The 20704-nt window shown below is 47.3% G+C and overlaps 1 long non-coding RNA gene across 1 annotated transcript; it reads right to left on the bottom strand.

Moving 5' to 3' along the window:
- Positions 1-302: 302 nt before the first annotated feature.
- Positions 303-18810, bottom strand: LOC125946602 (uncharacterized). Its single transcript, XR_007467691.1, has 3 exons — positions 18708-18810; positions 13625-13710; positions 303-748 (listed from the first exon to the last, which is right to left on the bottom strand). It is a non-coding gene; the product is annotated as an uncharacterized LOC125946602 (long non-coding RNA).
- Positions 18811-20704: the final 1894 nt, after the last annotated feature.

The raw sequence follows: 20704 nt of genomic DNA, 5'->3' as shown, positions 1-20704 counted from the left end.
TAGAGGCCATATTCAGTCATATTGCAATCCAGATGGCCTGTCTCCTTCGGTGTCAACTATCCAACGAAATGTTGCTTGGCTTCAGTGATCTGGATAGAAACGGCATACACCGCCAATTGCGGTCTGGGAAGACCCAATATCATTTTACTTACCTTGTCAACACTGATCTGGATTTGCAAATGGAATATTATCATAGACTTCTGCAACACTTTTGCAGCAGTTTTCCTTGCATGGGTGTTTGGCAAGCACAAGAATTTAGACATACAAAACACCCTTCCATTATAGCATTAATTATAAAGGAATTGAGTGTCTCCCTGTCACCTGCTAAATAGAGAAATCAATGAGAATGCTCCTATTCCTGGCAATATTGAAAAAAAGCTTGGCTTTACCGACAGCACCATTCCCTATGGCCCATTATTTACAACCCACCATAGCATCACTGAAATATTGGCAAGGCCACAAAAGCGATAACGCGTGTTAAAGCCACCCTTAACATAAAGCATGATTAATCACACAAATGAAGGGCTAAAGTGGGCAAAGGTTTCAAAGAATTTTTAATATGTCAATAACATGCCACTAAATAAGGAAAATGTTTCTAATGCACCTTCTAAAGTTTTGCATTGTGCTTGTCTGTTATCACAAATTGGTCACGTCACGATTCAGGGAGCTGACTTAGACAGTTCCACAGGCTGATGCATCCGCAGAAAATTCAGTGTGTTCCAATGATGCTTGACGTTTTATTTGGCACCTGCAATTAGAAGGTAATATAAAAGATTAACAAATATGTTACAGTGAAGCTTCGTTAAAACGAAACGGGATATAACAAATTATTGTATATAGCAAAATGACATTCCCGCTGAAATCCTCATAGATATCCATGTTTTTAAAACCTCCTTTCAACGAAGTAAAACTATCCTGCCAATAGATAGACCAAACTTGATTTGTCTGCGAAACAAGAAATACCCGACCCTTGCAGGCTCGTTTCTGCTTTCCTCAGGGTAGAGCACACATTCGGTGTCGATGTTTAAACATTTAGGTATTTGCGATTAATGCACCGTCGAACACTGGTTCTTGTCACCACTACGCGTAGTTGCGTATAAGCAGACTCATGATCGCCATCGCAATTTCTCTCAGTACGGCGCCTAGCAGGCGAGTTAGTGCAGCTATAGGCGTGGCCTCGGAAACTGCGCCGGTGCAATTTCAGAAGCCACACCTCCCTGTGTGTACCACGTGCTGCTCGAACATGACGAGCATTGTTGGTGTCGCAGCGTGCAACCTGCGTCGCTGTTTCGCCGGTTTCGCGATGCTAGAGACGACCCAACTAGAAGCGGTAACGAAAGATCATCACATTGAAACAGAAGGCAGCTATCGTAAGGGCAATCGTGTCAGATGCTAAGCAGTGGTGTGTTAAGGACGCCGAAGTTTCTTTCGCTGTTTTATTAGAAGTTCAGCGAGCACGTGGCCATGTAGTGGTTCTGCTGGCCGAAAAGCCGTCTTCTTCTATGCAAGTTCAAATTTGTGCGCGACTTTGCGCATATATTGCAGTGAACGGCAGTAATGAATACAATGACGTAATTTTGGCTCCCCCTTCAACTTTGCTATAAAGAGATTTTATTGCATATGCCTGATAAAAGTTCCCACTCATTTATACCAACGCCTTGTTTACAAACAATAACAGATCGAAATCCCACCTAGGCATCTTCCGTATGCAGACGCAATAATATCATCGCTGCCATTCGGCCTTATCTGTAGTCTGGGTAGCAAGCACCCGAGATACTACCGTGAAATTCGGATTTTTGGCGATAACGACAGCCTTGTCCAAGAAGGCCAAGGTTAGAGGCTGCCACGTGCTCTGCAAGTACGTCGCAAGCGACATTTTTTTCGTTTTCACATTATACACATACTACTGCTTCAAGCCCTTTTTTGAAATTGCATCTTTTGTTGATGTAAATGAAGTCGCAGTTTGCGCCGAAATACAATTTTACAGCGTGTCCTTCCCATGTACCACTTCATGATGCAACGTGCAGGCATTAATATATATGTGCCACGCGTCATAGGTTTTTAGAACACGTGGCAAGGCCTCCTTTTGGGGACATGTTGAATGGTAGCGTCAACTCAAGGACGCGCGGCCAAGCGAGGTCACTGGCCAACCTCAACGATGTTCAACGCTATGAATGAAATTTGCAAAATGACAATGACTGAGCAAAAAAGGATTAACACTCAAAAACTACTGCAATGGGTTCGGACATGGACACTAAGTGAAGGAAAAACTAAAGCATGATGGTAGAAGTCATAATCATCAGCATGACTCAGCAAAAATGACAAGACTCAGAGAAAAAGGTTAATACTCTAAAACCACTGAAATGGGTTCGGACGTGGGAACTAAGGGAAGGAAACACTAAAAGATTGCGGTAGAAGTCGTAGTCATGACCATGACTCAGCAAAAATGAGAATGACTCAGCGAAAAAAGATTAGCACTAAAAAACCTATGGAATGGCTTCGGATGTGGTACGAAGTGAAGGAAACACTAAAAGATTGTGGTAGAAGTCGTAGTCATGACCATGACTCAGCAAAAATGAGAATGACTCAGCGAAAAAAGATTAGCACTAAAAAACCAATGGAATGGGTTCGGATGTGGTACTAAGTGAAGGAAAAGACTAAAGGTTGATGGTCGAAGTCATAGTCTTGAGCATGACTAAGCCTTTCGCCTTAGGTCTCTTAGGTGTAGCTAAATGGACTTCTGAGGATTCATGACATAAATGTCATGACATACGTGTCATGTACGTCATGAAAGAGCCGCCTAAGTCTTGGTGCTCTCATGGTCGTTTCGTTAACTTGGTAGGCTCCCCCGCATACTGCTTCGCATAACATCGATTCCCACAAGGCGTGGGATCTGCCGGCTTTTTTTACGTTTGCTTCATGTTTTTTTTCTTCGTGAAGCACGTATAGACGCTGCGACTGGACATACAGCGCAACGAAACATGTGCGGCTAATGGAAATGTGCACCTTACAGGATGGTAAAACGACAGACCAAAGGAAAGGCAGTGCATTTACATGTTTTTTAAGTGTAGGCTGTGTGGCCAGTACAGGCGCTAGATATCTAACAACCATATAAAGCAGAGAAAAGCACCGAAATCTATATTTTATACACGTCTGGATAAGGGTCCGCAGACATATCTTCGAGACGTTTTTACAAAACGTTTTCTAGCCGTCTTAGCAAAATGTTAACGATGAAGAGCTTATCAAGACGCCTGCTAAGCATCCATCGGAGGACGTCCTCAAGACGTACGTAAAAAGACGTTTTGTAGCCGTCTTGAACAGTTGTAGACGTTCTAAACCATCTTGACTGGTCCAAAACGGCTACAAAACGTATTGTGTTCAGTGGGTAAATCATTACCAGAAAGAAAAGAAATTGCTGGCTCTCCCGTAATCGAGAATAGATGTAAGCATGAAATGGCTACCGGCAAAGCAGATTGGTTGGAGATAATACTAGCCGCAATCTTAAAATGGGCGTAGTGCATGTTCGCAACGGCACAGCCCACCACACCACAAAACACCACGCCGCAGCACGCCATACTGTGCACTGGTCCATATTGACCCTTTTCGCGGAGCAGTTCGTTCTAGAGAAACGAGATGGCGCTTACGGCGCCACGCCATACGTCTCCTCAGCGACCGCTAGCAACCGCGCACGAATACGAAACCATTACCGCTTCTACCTTGCTTCTGTGCGATCAGCTGTTGGAAATGCAACTTAGTTTTCGGAAACGCACTGTGCTCCAATCACGCTGAATTTAATCAAGTGGATTGAAGACGTGCGCAGTAGTTGGCTGCAAAAATAGTGACTGGCAAATTAAGGAATGTAATGAATATGTGGGGCCAAGTTCGCGGACCGGTGCTGCAACTGTCCGTACATGTTTCCGGCACTTAGAGATGTACGGCTTTCCTCGAGGATACACAAATTTGCTCATCCGCCAGCGTTGCATTGCTAACCTTCAAAGAAAGGGCTTCATCCCCGGTACGTCGGCAAGAGATTGAAGAGATGGTACGTAAGACATTGAATGGTTCACACCCCCTTACGCAATGGCTCATACCCCCGTAAACGCGGCCTCCCCATTACCACTTGTTAAACAATAATAAAGGGAGTAGCGCCGCTTCTGTCATAGTTCTGTCACGTTCGGCTGCGACGGAGAAAACGACGTCACTTACGGTATGCTCACAGACCACCGTTGTCGCATTGCCGCTTGCGATTCTTCAAAATTAAATTTATTCAAAATTAAATATGCCCGTTACGTAAGACATTGAATGGTTGACACCCCCTTAAGCGATGGCTCACACCCCCGTAAACGCGGCCTCCCCCGTACCGCTTGTTAAACAATAATAAAGGGAGTAGCGCCGCTTTCTTTCATAGTAGGTTTTGCGCACAGTATCTCCACACATCTACCCCAACCAGTGCGGAAACTTACGCCCACTCTTTCGTCAAGAATAAGTGAATTGGTGCACACTTTAATACATTCGCACCACATACGCACAATATATGACGGTACTACACCGATAGCAGACGAATGGTCGAAACTGAATGATTCGATCATGACGGCCCACAAGAGTAAGCGAGTTACTAGCGATAGTACGCATTTGATACAAGGTATTACAATGTGCAGAACAGCTATGTTTCAAGCCTTGTGCGCACCAAGAACAAATCTAACGGAACTGAGCACACGCACGAGCGATTAGGCAGAAAATGATCAGATAGTGACCGCATAGAGGAACCTTACTGAGTCAGAAACGTGACAAGCCGCTGCTTCAAAATATTTGCCCCAGATAAAGAGCGAAGACCAAAACACCATAATCCTGATTCAATTCATGAGCGGAAAGTTTGGATAGCTTCGAATACATGTTTATCCCCGCTTTTAGAGCGAGCACCATATACGCTGCTCGCGCCATTTGGACATAGCTTAATCAGCTCCGAAAGCGCTTTTGCATCTTCTCTGAAACTGCGGCCAAAGCTTCGTGTCGTCCACCCAGTCACTGTCTACGATATCTCCCGAAACAGAGGTTTGCTAAGCCGCATTGGCCTCATACATATTCATTGTAAACACGGAGGCAACGGAGGCAGTTGAGGCAAGCAATGGACGCGTCACCACGTGATCAAACATGGCAGCGCCCACGGGATCGCCGCGAAAAGGGTCAATAGACGCTGCCCAGCTAGAAGATGAAAACCGGCTGAAGGCGGCACGACAGGCAGCGCGTCAGGGAGACAGAGCGCACTGCCCAGCTAGAAAAAGCGCCTGAAAGAAGCGCCACGCATGGTGGCGCCATCTCTCGAGGCGACGCAAAACCCACGCCCCCAAATTATGGCCTCCAAGATTTGCGAGTGCCAGCTACCCACATGACGCGCGCAAATCTCGGAGGTCGTGGCGGAACTCGCGTACCACTGGCGTTCAAAAGAGCTGCCGGCCTGGTCACGCAGCTTGGCGCCATCTCGCGGAGGCGGCGCAAGACCCGCGCCGTGGAACTCACGGACCGCTGGCGTTGAAAAGAGCACAGGCAACCCTGTTTCAGCGCCAAAAGGTGATAATCAAGTGTATGGTGCCCTGTATATGCCCTTTGAGCGTCGCTGTTGGAAATGACAAATATAACTACAGCGTACTAGAAGTCACAGCTTGAGTGATATTGTGAACAAACATTAGGATCAACTCGGAACAACTCGCTATCTTCTGCAAAAGCTGCAGAAGATAACGCCAAACTTTCCTATCCTCATAACGAACCACTTAGTAGTAGTTCACTTCAGTCTCAGAAAACCGATGGGACGGCCGCGCATTGTGCGTACCTCCGAACAACAGGCAGCTCTCGCCGAGTGCCGACGCGAGATCGCCTTTGAAAGGGCGCGTCGTCCACGGGCCGATTATACGGTGCGAGCCGTTGAAGCTGCGGCAGTCCGCCTACGCCGAGCGAATCACCTGACTTGCTCTTGATCACGGTCAAGTTACTCACAAGCAACATAACCGTCAAACACGAGGTGCACGCAGGACAAGCTTAATTTACCCCCATTTTCCGGTAGGGGTAGGGCCAACGATATTTTTGAACCGAAGTTCTGGTCACGGCCATTCCTTGCAATATGTAGAACACCTTGGCAATTAAAAAAATCACCGCCCAAGCACTCCGTACAGATGGTTAACCAGCGAAGCTGGAATGTGCAGGCCCGATGTTTATCACTGGATTAATCCCGACGATACGTTAAAGTATTTCTCAATTATTGGTTACGTCTTTGTGTTTCTTAATGAAGTTACACACACGTTCGGCTGTGACGGAGAAAACGGCGTCACTGACAGTATGCTCGCAGACAACCGTTGTAGCATTGCCGCTTGCGATTCTTCAAAATTAAATTTATTCAAAATTAAATATGCCCGTTGCGTAAGACATTGAATGGTTCACACCCCCTTAAGCAATGGCTCATACTCCCGTAAACGCGGCCTCCCCATTACGACGATGGAAAAGTGAAATTCTACGGTGGACTGATCAGCGGCAACGGAGCCAGCTGTGGAAGAAGACGATAACGAATGCGTGAGCAGTGGCACGAGCGCGTTCGCGCGGTTGCGCTGAGGGACACCAACGAGCCAGCTGTGGCAGAAGATAACGACGCTCGAGCAATTGCTGATGATGATACTTTTTCCGCGTGGACGCCATGGCCTAGCCATAGACAGCTTCGGTGTAATAACATTTTGGACTCGTCTAGCTAACACTTTCATGTATCTTTTATATTCTGTATTGGTCACACAAATTGGGCGGTAGTACTCGACTGAATGTAACTTTGCAAGGTTATCCGTACTACGTGCGCTGTCCTAAAAGAGAGAGGCGCTTGTTTTTATTATCGCAGTAATGCACCCGAGTGACAGTGCCGAGCTAATGTCCTCACTGCGCCCGTTGTTGAGTTGCAGCGAAAAATAGCACTCCGTCAATGGACCTCTCTATGTATACCAGGGATACAATATGTGGCAGGGCGATATTGCCTAATTCTACAATATGAGCAACAGAGAATTACGGCGAAATGCTCATGCTGTGAGATATAAAATAGAAAACTTTCAGCCCTTCCACTGGCGTGGAGATGGAAGACCAGCGAAGCTATACTAAGGTGGGAATTATGTATTTCCAATTATGACTATTAAGATGTGATGGTGTAATTGGTTATTTGAACTATTAAAGAACGAGAAAATCTATGATCCGGTGGATTTCATTTATTTAATGACCACAGGGACCATGGCCTTATGGTCGCTACGGTACACCGCCATAGGATGTACGGCAAAGGTTGGCACGTTCTTCATAAACACATCATCAATGCCGCGCGCGTTCGGTGAGAACGCGGGCAAAACACCGCCGCCGTCGACAACAGTTCTGCGCGTTGCTGGTACTGCTCCCCTCCCTCCCTCCCTCCCTCCCATCCCCCCACGGCCTTTCGCGCGACGGAAGAAGTCGCGTTTGCTCTCCGCCGTGCGTTCACTCCCCGTGAAAGCGCGCGTCCCTCGCGCGCTTTCACTCGCACATACAGCATACGGCAAATGAGAATTTTTTTTTCTACACGCGGACACGACCATCGGAGACTGAGCCTATAACAGCTTCGCTGTAACAAACCTCAGTGCCATTCCACTCTGTAAAGGTGCAAGACCAGCGGCGCTGTATACACATAATGATAAACTAAACTGATTTAAATAAGGACACATACCACATGAGTTGTCATTTTCTACCGTCTTTAATATTTTGGCACTAAGGTGACTATAGCTTTGGGGTCGCTATGGTAGACGGCCATGGTTTCTGTAACGATGCTTGAGCGGGAATGCGCGCGAAGGCAGCGCCCATTCCCGCTTCAGCTCACGCCATCGTTCTTCGTAGGCATGCTGTTCTTCCTCGGTCCGCACAATACACGGCCTACCCATTACACAGCCGGAACGCAACTGAGATAACGTGCCTATGCAGTGTGTGACGTCACCAGCCAAAGAGACACACAATTGGCTATTAAACACAGCTGGGGCACACCGGCGATTCGCTTTTGCTTTGTATCGAGGCTATCGCGTTTTATTGCGATAGCAATTATATGGACACTCAAAAGCAGATTTCTGCCGTCGGCGTCGCCGTCGCCGTGAGGTTCCGTATGACGTCAATGGAGATGAAATCGTCGCCGCGCGCCGAACGCTGTATGTGCGAGTGAAAGGGCGCGAGGGACGCGCGCTTTCACGGGGAGTGAACGCACGGCGGAGAACAAACGCGCGTTCTGCGCTGTGCTCCCTCAAGGGCTGCAGAAGTAGGCGTCTCTTTCCTCCTCTACAATCACCATATATGTAGAGCAAACGTGCCTTCTTCCGACGCGCGGCGTCGGAGGCCGTGGGGAAGGGGGGGGGAGGGAAGGGAGGCGACGTTTAGCTGCGGCACCAAGTGCTTATTTATATCAGAGGCTCCGGCAACAGTCACCAACGCCGCACGCATTTTGAGCGAACGCGGGCAAAACGCCGACGGCGTCGACAACAGTTCTGCGTGTTGCCGGTGCTGCTGCATGTCCAAGTTTATACAGCTGATAAAGCTGCTATCATTACTCCGTATAGCTCTCTTCAAGTTTGCTATCGCAATTGATGCTTCGCCTTTCAGGTGAAACTGCGAAAACTTTTTTTTTGGTCTACGCGCTCGGTCTACGCAGGCAGCGATCCTCTGGAAAGTAGCTTATAACAGCTCCGCTGTAAAAACTCAACCAAGACTGCAAATTTCTAAGAAAGCGACAGGCATCACGCACTTTTTGTTTTATTGCGATAGCAATTATATGGACACTTCAACCGGATTTCTGCCATCGGCGTCGCCGTCGCCGTCGTCGTCGCCATCGCCATCGCCGTGAGGTTCCCTATAGATAAAATCTTCGCCGCGCGCCGTATGCCCGAGCGGAAGCGTGCGGGGACGCGCGCTGTCACGGAGAGCGAACGCACTCAATCTCCCACGCGCAAGCAAGGAAGCGGGAAGCCAGCGCCGGAGGGAGCGGGGGGGGGGGGGGGGGGGGCGCACTTCTACTCTGCCAACAACCGCGCTCGTCGCTCGCCCGCACCGTCTCTTATCTCCCCACGGCTCTGACCTTTATGCGCCGTGCATTCGCCGCTCAGTTTCCGTTGAAGCGATAGACCGCACGTACCTTCGCCGCTGCGGCGTTTGCGCTTGCCGCCAGCGTTTCGACAGTCGTTGTCTGCAGTCATTCAGTGTGATCTATTCATGTTTGTTTGTGCGCGCTCACACCACGCTTGTTCATTCAGTTAGTAATAGTCGGGCCACATTTTCTAACGCACGCTACACATGCAATGCTGCCCGGATCGGCAGTGCAGCGCTACAGGTGTGTCCCTTCGCACGCGCTGCCCACGGGAAGCGCTTCTCATCAACACCACCGTTTCACACGCGCCTTCTCGTGGTCATCGAGTCTCTCTTCATGTCGGTCTACTTGCGCCGCAGCACACCTGCTTACTTAATCAGCTCATGTTTACTACAATTCATATTGCTACCAAAGCCGCTCACCTTACTTCGTATGACATTGCTGTGTTGCTATCGCATTCATTGCTTCGCCCTTAGGGCGAAACTGTGACATTTTTTATTCTCGAGCACTAAGCTCTTGTCAGTTCGGTTCTGAAGTAACATCACCACAACGGGAACAATATTGTAAAACTTTCTCATCAGAATTTAATTTTGGCCTCACAAATGTATATTGTGTGCACCTAAAGGAGAAAAATGCATAAAAAATCTGAAAGAATTCTCTGTGTTGTTTTGTTTTTCTTAATATATCGAAGCATTCTATTACGAACTCTGCATATTAGTATGCCACATTAGTAGGCAGCTTGTGAAACATCAGATTTTTAAATTTACTGTCCTTAACTATGGAAACAAATTATTTAGAGGCTGTTTTCAAATCACGTAGGTGGCCTTAAATGGTGTACGTCCTGTCTTTTTTGTCACGCTGTGTAATGTTGCGCTGTAGTTTCAAGCTAAAATGGCAGGCTGCACAGGTGCGGCACAGAGGCGTTAACGCAGTCCGCGCAATGTGTGGACAATTGCGAAATTTCAGATGAACCGTGTTGCTTGTGGCACGAAGTATAGATAAATTCAGTTCCTGGAACTGGGATTCGTCGCTTCAGTTTTCATTTCGGTTTTTGTCTCGGTAATATGTACCTCGTGAGACATTGTGATTTCTATAAGAATAATCAAACCAGGAAGGATATTAATGAATTTCAGGATAAACCCAATGTGGCACTCGTATATCGATAATTTGATTTGTTTCTTACCAATTTTGTGTCCCCACTTTAACTTATTCCTCGCGGCACTACAGGAAGCTTTTTGTGGCAGTCCTCCACGCGCACACACACCCCACACTAACGACGGGCTACACCAGATCGAAAAGACGGTGTACATGCGTACTCATATATGTCCACTCGATACACGCTACAAACAACGTTGCACCACCACCATATCGCTCCCAGCTTTCAATCACTGGCAGTGTAGCTCGCACAGAAGTCGCGTGGCAGTGAGGATACATATAAGCAGCCATACGTCCCATTTTCTTCATTTATCCACACCAGGCACATTCGACGGCGCTCTGCTCGAAACCCCGGCTCCGTCGCTCTACCGACGATGAATGCCGAGCGCGCGTTTGGGTTACATTCGCCTCCGAAATGACTCCCGACGAATCAGCGCCGCGCAGCAACGCAATGGCGTGCTCGTCAATCGAGCCTCCCAGTTCGGAAGGAATATTTTTTTTTTTTTTTTTTTGGTTTCTCGTCGATCGTCGGAGCGCAGAATAGATGAGAGCGCGCGCGTACGCCAACCAACCGTCTCTCCTTTCTCGAAGCTTACCGAAGCTCCGCGTGTCGTTCGCGACCGAGCGGTGCCCGCAAGCCGCATGTATGGAAGGAACGACGTTTGAAAAGGTTTGAAGAGAATAAATAGGCGGGGGAGGAAGGAAGACGAGGAGCGGATTCGCTTTGCGCGCGCCGCGCCGCTTTTCACCAAACCGGTATTTCGAAAATGGACGGGCGGCAGGGTGCGCGGAGGAGGGAGGCGGTGGAAGCGGAGCGGCGCGCGACGACGCGTTTTCAAAAGCCAACGGCAAACACGCATCTGTCAAAGAAGGAAGCAGAGAGCGGGCAACACGAAAGGCAGGCCGGCAATCCCGCAAAACGCGCATTCGGTTTTTATCGCTACCCTGTCTTTGCACTGAGCGAGCGGGAAATGGAACGCTTATAAGCGGTTATGTGCGGGGAAGCGTTGGCGGTCGGGATGACGACCGCACAGCTGACGAACGCGTCTACGCTCGCTTATTGGGGAAAGTGGCAGCCACGCTGCTTTATCTGTGGCTCTTATTATTTTATTTTAGTGCTCTTTTTTTCATTCACTCAGTATATGACGTACATTTGAGCGTCATTACGCACGCACGGCTATACACGCATACGATCGCAGTCCGTCCCCTATCCACTGGCTTCTGAAAGAAATCTGCGCACGAATCTGGCTGCTACGCAGCATCCGTACAGCGCACGGTGTTCGTTTTGCTGCGAGCAGCAATTACGAGCAAGGCAATAGGCCGAACGTCATCTTTTTTTTTGCGAGGACTGTGAACAATTCTCATTAATCCATGAAAGAAATGGCTATTTCGCGCATAATGCGAAGGAGCCGCCCGATAGCTGGCGCAATATATTATAAGGAGTGTTACGGCCTCGGGAGAGGGCCGTAACAGGACTAAGACTTGCACAGTTTCGTCTGGTATGTGTGTCATTTGTTGCGTTAATGCCCCTTATCAGCGTCTGGTATCGGTTCGAGTGTACATTCACAGATGTGCCCGAGCAATAGTCTTTCGTGAAGAAGAAAATTTTGTTCACTGTCTACTCTCTAGACCATGCGTTCTTCGTTTGTGGAGGTGGTGCTTCCCCGGTGGTGCGGAGGCGGAGACACACACCCAGTTTATTTCTTACCCTGCCTTTCGCTTCTCGCCACTGCCTTCACTTAAACTCTTTCATCTTGGTGCTGATCATAGCTCTTCAGGGGCAATATAATTTCTGCTGTAGCATCGGCAAAAGCACAGTATTAAGTGCAGTAACTCTTGAAGTCTCATGCGGTATCGACTGGAGCAAGCATTCATATTTGCACGCCTTGCACGCACCTCCTGTCAAGAAAAAGAAACTTAATTCATTGCGGAGGTAACGGTCCCCACTGGTGAAGAAGAGAGGCACGTCAATTTCTGCTTCCTCTTTCTTATCCAGTTTCCTGCATTTTACTGCTGGCTTCATTTAGGTTCCCTTAGCTCGGTGCGGGTTAATAGGCACGCTGCATCACGTGTTCTTTTATTTATTTTTTTCTTCTGCCCTCCTCCTCCTTGGGCCTTTCTCTCCTTTCTAACCTTCCATTGCAGAGTAACATGTAGGCAAACATTTCTAAGCTGGCAAAACCTCCCTGCTTTTAAAAAACGATCTCTCTCTCTCTTTCTCTCTGCAGAACACGGCTTCAGCAGCCATAGCTAGCAGTGTGACTGCGCTCTCCAGGCATGGTATTTGTTCGCGGCTGGAACATCGGCGGAGTGGGTAGGAGCCATTCTTTGGCTGGCCTTGTGATTTTAAACTTCCATCAGGGCTCCCAGGAGCTCTTCCTAGGGAAGCCAGTGATGAACGCACTCTTAAGTTTTGAGCACTTCAATGTACAGGCGATGCACTCCCGAAACACAAGGCGTGCGGGACACCTGTCCGAGTCAAATCCGGTAATTCAGGGCTCGCGATAAACACTGGAGGTCAAGAAAGGCAACTTTCGAAAGACAGCTCGTTCTTGTTTTTGAATGCTATAAACCTGGGCCCAGATTCAGAAAGTTTTCCTTTCGTAAGTTCGCTTTGCCATTGGCTGGCCGCCTTCGCTAATGATATGTCTGGCATCCGGATTGGCTAAAATTCTTTCTTACGAAAAATTCTAGCGGAAGAAAGAATTTTAGCCAATCTGGATGCCAGACATATCATTAGCGAAGGCGGCCAACCAATGGCAAAGCGAACTTACGAAAGAAAGCTTTGTGATTCTGGCCCCTGATTCGCAGTGGACGTAGACTACCTTTATTCTGCTTCCTCATTTTGCTGTGTCTCACTGATGTTAGTAACGTGTTAAGAACCCGCTAGTATGAACCTAGTTTTTTTCCCACGGACGATTTCCGACTGGAACGTCCTTCATAAAACCCCATTTGAAGCCACTGATTTTATCAAGGCACTTGAAGATATGTTATTACATTAGTCTGCGTAATGCTGTACCCCTTGAGAATGCCTTTTTGTATTAATTTGTTTTCTTTTAATGATGCAGATATATAAGTTTATAACCAATTTTCATTCCTGAAATGCAAATACTCATTTGTTTTTTTTACCTTTGTCCAATGAAGCTGGATGTCTGGTACGCACATTTTGGAGTCATTCTTCGTAACATATTACAAAGAATGCTAATGAGCTAATCACATTATTACAAAGAATGGTAATGAGCTAATCACAGCTGTCGGTGCAAAAAAAAAATGCAAGGTGGTGTGAGGAATTCAACCAGTGCTAATTGAGGCTTTAAGCCAAACTCTCTAACCATACTCAACGTCTGCCTCTACATGCAACCAACCGTTGCTATTGGAAGATGGGCTGAGCATGTCCGTCCCCGGCCAAGCACATTCCCCGGGATGCGCGGAGCGATGCGCTGTAAGAAGGAAAGAAATGGCTCTGGCCAGTGTTGCCAACCGTAGGGTAATTACCCTGCAGTAGGGTATATTAGTCATTTTCGCTGCTTGGTAGGGCCGTAGGGCCATCTGACAATCTTTCAACGATATCATTATTAATTTTAATATTATTATTATAATGTAGGGCATTTTGCTTCACCCAAGTATCTCTTTAATGACCCTGTAAATCAACACTACGAAACTCGTAAAACGCCCCAAATCTGGCGAGTCACTAAACTAAGAAAACGACGGTCAACCAATTTGCATGTACCGTGCATGTTTGTGGTTGACCTGCTCAGGAATTTGCCGGATAAGAGGTGAAGATGATCCTTGTGTATAATTTTGTCCAACCATAAGTCACGCACTTATCCTATAAACACACAAGTTTCGCGGCTATTGGAAGATGTTTACCTTTGGGCAATGACTGAAGCATACTGATCACACACGCGCATTAAGTGGTAGCTTTAGCTCCTGCCGAACTCCAGTTTCGTTATTAAAATACATGTAAAACGCAGAAATTCTCAAATTAAACAATTATTGGACCGATCCGTATGCACTCGGCTGCATTTAAGAGAAAACGCCAAATTCTACTGGTTACAGGAATCACAATCTTGATTTATAGCCTCATAGACTTTGCAGAAACTGCAGAAGACGTATACAAATATAAATTGAAGCATAAAGTTTACAAATCCCTAACTCTGCACTGAGCGTAGATATCGTAGTTCTGTAAGCTGCATCTCCTATAGAGCATCTAAAAGCAGACAAATGTGATCTAATAACTTTCAGTGTACGTGAGATTATTACAGTGTTTAAGAGGATGTTCTGAAGTTGCACTTACAAAGTAGGGTACAGTATATTTATCAGTATATAGTATATATATTTTGTCCTCATTAGATGTCTTAATAGGGGCACTTTACAGAACAGTGATAGTAAGTTGTAGAGCTGTAAACTTGTTGTTTCGTATTTTTTTATTTCTGAGTTTCCAACAATTGAACAAGAGTGTAAAACGCGGCCTTCTTAATTTTGCTAGCGACAAGAATGTTGGAGTCAGCAGCATCATTCTGGGCAAATGTAGGAGAGGTAAATATATGGTATTGAAACAAAAGAGTTCAGAAATATGTCCTCGAAACATTGCCCCAGAAGGTATTTCAGCTTTAAGATTCTAGTTAAATTTCCAGATTGGTGGAAGCAAAATATAACGCAGCTTCTGAAATCCACGAATTTTAGAACTAAAACACCGATTGATAAATGTCTATATTACGTATGTTGCAAGAAGATTCATTTATTAAAAACATCGTTTCTTTTTTTTTTTCATTGCTTAAATGTCGCGGTGATTTGTTTTGACAACTTGTTATATAATATTACCATTTATGCTGTTTTGAATAAAAGTATTCGAACGAGAAGTTGGTGCGTAGGGTACAGGGTCAAGGCGAATGTCGTAGGGTAATGTAAGGTATTTCCAACAGCCGCGTAGGTCTTACAAAAAAAAAAAAAGTGGTTGACAAGACTGGCTTCGGCATGGTTGGTGCGGCTATAGATGTGAGTATGCCACCATGGAGGGCCCGTACTTCATGCAGGATGTGTTTCCCCAATAACAAGCTTGGGGCAGTGTGCGCTGCGTGTCATAAATTGTGGTTCCGGAACAGCGTGCGAGCGCCTCCTGCGTACGGTGTGTTCTCTTGGTGAGGACGTTGGAGACTGTGCTCGTACTGATAAGTCACGAGATCTACTGCTGATCGCTGTAATAGAGTTTAAGGGAATCAAATAGTCGCTCTAGCCTGCCACTTTTTTGAATGCGTCCTTTGCTTACCACCACGGGTATCAGTCTGGTGTCGAAACGATGACCACGTATAAAAGAAATTAAGTAATAATAATAATGTTTATCTTGCGACAAAAACGTTTCGAAAGAGAACCAGGCAAGAAGCTGTACATACAGCTTGACCGAAATAAATTTTGCTCTTATAGTGAGCGAATAACTATCCTCGGCGCTACGCTAACAGTTAAGGTGCGCGGATTTGTATGATACTTCAGTTCGCGCCGTCTAGTGATAGCTGTATTGGGCACAGAAGATGAGAGACAGAGAGAGAAAAGAAAAGGCAGGGAGGTTAATCAGGTTGCACCTGGAGGTTGAATAAAGTGTGTGGCTCTGCGTCGTGGGAATGCTGTCGCATAACTTAGACGGTGATGGTAGTTGGGTTCTGCCGGAAATTTTCTAAAGGTATGGGAGCTTACCCGCGGTGGTAGCTTAGTAACTATTGGGCATTGCGTTGCTGGGCTCGAAGTCACGATTTCAATACCGACGGTGGGGACCGTATTTAGATGCGTGCGAAATTCAAAAATGCTCGTGTACTTTCTTTAGGTGCATGTTAAAGAACTAGGGTGATCAAAATTAAACCAGAGTCATGCATTACGGCGCGCCTCCTATTCATATCGTGGTTTTGGCATCCAAAACACCAGAAACTAAAAAAAGAAAAAAAAAGAAAAAAAGAAGACTATGTTTCATGAGGGGTCGAGGAATGGCAACCAATAATGTAGAAAAATACATGACGTATGAAGTCGGCTGACGCAACACAGCCACGCGAGATCGCCCGGAGGAGCTCTTGTCCTGCAATGGGCAGTATGATAATGATGAGGGTGATAAATGATTATAGCCCAGCACTTCTACTAAGATAGGCTTTGATTTTTCTTCCTTTTTGCGTAGGGATTATTAGCTAAACGATTGTTAAACAACGTGACCAACGAATGACACTTTAGAATCAAATTATCACCATTCTTATAAGAATCATCCTCCTGTTTTTCTGTCCACTGGGGAGCAGAACAAAGGTGGCTCCCAGAGATCTTGAATTATACCTATGTCTTGAGCCAATTAATTCCAACTAGCGCCTGCTAATTTCCTAATTTCATCACCCCACCTAATTCTCCGCCGTCCTCGACTGCATTTCCCTTCCCCTTGGCACCCATCTTGTAATTCTAATAGACCGCCGGCTATCTGCGCTACGGATTACATGGCCTGCTTAGCTCCGTTTTTTCCCCTCTGAATATCAACTAGAATATCGGCTACACCCGTTTGCACTCTTCTTCACACTGCTGTCTTTCTGTCTCTTAACGTTACGCCTAAGATTTTTTTTGTTCTATCGCTTCTTGCGTGGTCCTTAACTTATTCTCAAGCTTCTTCGTTAACTTCGGAGTTTCTGCCCGTATGTTAGTACCGGTACAAATGATTGTAGTACCGGTAGTACCAGAAATGATTGTACACTTTTCTTTTCGAGAATAGTGGTAAGCTCCTGGTCATGATTTGGTAATGCCCGCCGTATGCGATCTAATCCATTTTTATTCTTCTGTAAATTTTCTTCCCGCGATCAGGGTCTTATGTGAGTAATTGACCTAGATAAACGTACTCCTGCTCTGATATTTATAGGCTGAGTCCCGATCATGAATTTTTGTTGTCTTGCCGGGCCATATAACATTGAATTTGGCCTTCTGCGTACAGAATCGTATATCATATAGAATCATATAGAACCTTACAGTGGTAACGCAAGAAATGTACACAATTGAACAGCAGGCCGGAATGACTGGCGTTACCTTGTAAATTCATCACTCATTATAACGTTATTTTTATTACAAGGAGGTGAGGCTATAGAAAAGTAAATGACAGACATAACAGAAAAATAAGTGATGAGAGAAAGAGGATATACACGGCGTTCCCTATGGACCGTGCGGTCATTTGCAGCCCACAACACTTCCACACCACACAATCCTCCAATGGACGATCGAAACGACATAACTCTCTTATGCGACAGGTGTTTAATGACGATGCTCGCTCACATAGGTGCCACCATTGGAACGGTGTTCCCCTGCCCGCGGGGTCGCAGAGACTATTCTCCGGGCAGACATCGGCCCTTGCAGCGCTCGTTGAATCGTAGATGACTCTCACGGGCGCGCCTTATTAAGTGCATTAATAAAATGACCCAAGCGCCAACTGTTCGCCCTGTCAGGGGCGGGGAGCAGGTTGCGCCACAGGGCCAGCCGACGCTGCGGCAGCCATAAGCAGGCCGTCATTTCATCGTTCCTTTCCCCCCCCCCCCTCCCCGCCCTCCCTCCCTCCCTCCCATTCTCTCTCCTGCCTTAGCTCTTTACATCACCGTACACGCACGCTTCACGTGTACGTGGTGCGGACAGCGTCCGTGGACGTGACCTTCGTTGAGCATCCCCCGTCAGAAGTAGATTTGCTGTGGTGGCATTCCGCCCCCCTCCCCCCTTCTTCTTTGTATGACCGATGTGAACGCAGCAACTTTTGCGGCAATATAGCAGCAACCAACGGCCACGACGTGCTCGGACGTGGTGTACGGCAACCAGACGGCAATGAGACACGACCTACGCACGCACACACGCAAGGCCCAACTCGAGAGGACGATACTCTCTTTCCATGTGACCGCGACACTGTAACACGACGCGAGCTTTCGCAACGTAGCCGCCTCACCTGATGAGCCGAAACCCTCCGCTCGGAGAGGGGAGGGTTTCGCATATTAGTCGCGTGTACAGAACCGCAAGCACGCACGAACAAGGTTGGCACGCTCCGTGGGGCCCACGGTTCCTAAGCTACAGGGCACACCGTATTAGGCATGCATAACTCATTCGCGGTGGGTAGCCGGACGTGCGCTCGCCGAACCGTGTGCGTGCATGCACGCCTCCTCTGCGCCTGCCCACACCCACCCCTATCGCCTCCAAGCTAGACCAACACACCCTTCCACCTCTTCCCTCCTCCATACCCGATTCCCCTTCCACCCAGCAGGCAACTTCCGCTGTCCCTAGACCCTCTCCCTCTGCGTTCGTGCCTATAGCTCCCAGGCTGTTGCAGAAATCGCGAGATCGACATTTTCGGGGGACAAACAGACCAGACGCCGTGTAACGAAAACGAAGCGAACAAGCAAGAAAAGTTAGAAGGAAGAAAGAAATCGAAACTTGGACTTATGTATACCTGCAGTAGGCGACGTCGAGGGTGGATACGGCAGCCGGGCACACTGCGGTCGTTATTCTTTTCTCGCCTCGGCGCGTCCGCTGACGCCCCGGAGACTCTCATTATCCTAATGTTAGTTATGAACTAATTGGCAGTGTAACCGCTTCGCTTGAAGCGCGCCGCGTCATGGCACTTCCCACGCCCACTCCATACCCTGCAACATCCCCTTCTCCACTTCGACGAGGTTCTGACTAGTTTTCCAGCCGCACACGGGGCCCCTCCCCTACTTTTATCGCTCATTTTCCCGCCACCGTGCTTACTCGCTATTTTTATCGGCGAGGGTATGCGAGAGACACGCTTCGCTTGTCGGTGACGACATCTTCCGCGCCTCTGCTCTCCCAAAACGACGCGTTGTTGCTGCTGTGTCTCTCCGCTGGTCTCACGGTGTCATCACCGCTCCTGCGGAACGCAGCAGTCTCGGTCGGTGTTTACAGGTGCACGACGCGAATTGCGATTAGACCAGCTCGGACGCGGGTTCGGCGCGTGATAATGGCGAAATCTGCGTGAATGAGCTAAGCTGGTGACGATGACGCCACGTTCGCTCTGTAAGCTCGCACGTTCATCGGGAGCGAGAAATTGGCGCGCGCCTCTCTGTACATGGCCTTCATGTGGTACTACTTCAGGCCTGCATATCCATTGCAGCCTGAATGGGGCGACGTGGCCTCATTTCAACCAGCCCCAGCGCAGTGCTCTTTTCGACATTTGAACAATCGCCCGCTAGCAGAAACCTAAATTCTCACACACTGATATGCACGTAGTACGTCAGCGCAAGAGGCTCTAAAGGCGCTGCTGGTTTATTTAAAGGAGATCGAACTGGGTCCAACAAATTGTGACTGTGCGGTGCTGTGCACTATGCGTGACAAGAAGGCGCCTCGATAGAGCGCCTGAAAGCGCCCACATAGTGTCATCTTTCGTACCCTTGTTTCACTTACCCAGTATAGGGTAGCCAACCGGAGGTATCCTCTGGGTAACATCCCTGTCTCTGTTTTAATGTAATCTCTCTCTCTCTCTGAATGGTCAATGGGGCACACAGAAGCCCAACTACATAGTCTATGCCACATTCAGATAAACGGCTGCTGCGCAATATAAAGGGACCCTCAAGAGCAATACAGTAATAGTGTAGACTCGTAAACTTATTTCAAAGAAGTCTAATTTCATGAAGTTTGCACTGAAATCGCAGCGATAATAGCGCCAATGTGACCCATTATGGCACAATAAATGCTCTTGAAACTTGTTAGGCTGTGCCTTTCCGTGATATATATATATATATATATATATATATATATATATATATATATATATATATATATATATAATGAACTGTAGTCCTTCGTTACCGGCAAACGAGACGCTCTAGGCATAAGTGCAGAAACTCCAAGGTGCCGTCACCACCCATACTTTGTTCTTGCGTCTTTTCTGCTTGATACTATATCGGTCTCGCGTACCTTACTAGCGGTTATTTTACTATTTCAAAAGCGTAATACACCAATTCAATAAAAGCTTTCTTTAATAAACCACTTCATTTAGCGGCCATGGCATTTCCTTGACAAATACAGTCGAACGCCCTTATAACGAAGTGTTTGGGGGCTCCGAAATCATTCGTTATACAGGTCACTGCGTTGTGAAGGTCGTGCACCGCACATATTACAATAGAACTGCGACAGAAACATTCCTTCCGATTATACAGGTAATTTCGCTGAAGAGGCTTTTCTTCTAGAGGCGTTCGACAGTATTTGGCCAATTTTAATTAAGATACCGCTTACCAATTATTAGGAGCGCACGTAGTGCGACAGCGGGATGCTGCGACAGTCGACGCAGGGTTACTACCCACTCAGGCAGGCTCAGCCTGGTGTAGCGTCGCAATCATGTGACTTCGTCCCGAGGGCCGTTTTTTTTTCCCCGTTCACTTTGCCTTCCGTTCGAGACACGAAAATGGAGCCCCAGCTTGGCCGTAAGGA

Source organism: Dermacentor silvarum, chromosome 7 (genome assembly GCF_013339745.2).
Source record: "Dermacentor silvarum isolate Dsil-2018 chromosome 7, BIME_Dsil_1.4, whole genome shotgun sequence".
NCBI lineage: Eukaryota > Metazoa > Arthropoda > Arachnida > Ixodida > Ixodidae > Dermacentor > Dermacentor silvarum.
Note: the sequence above shows the minus strand (reverse complement) of the source record. Positions and strands in the feature narration are given on the sequence as shown.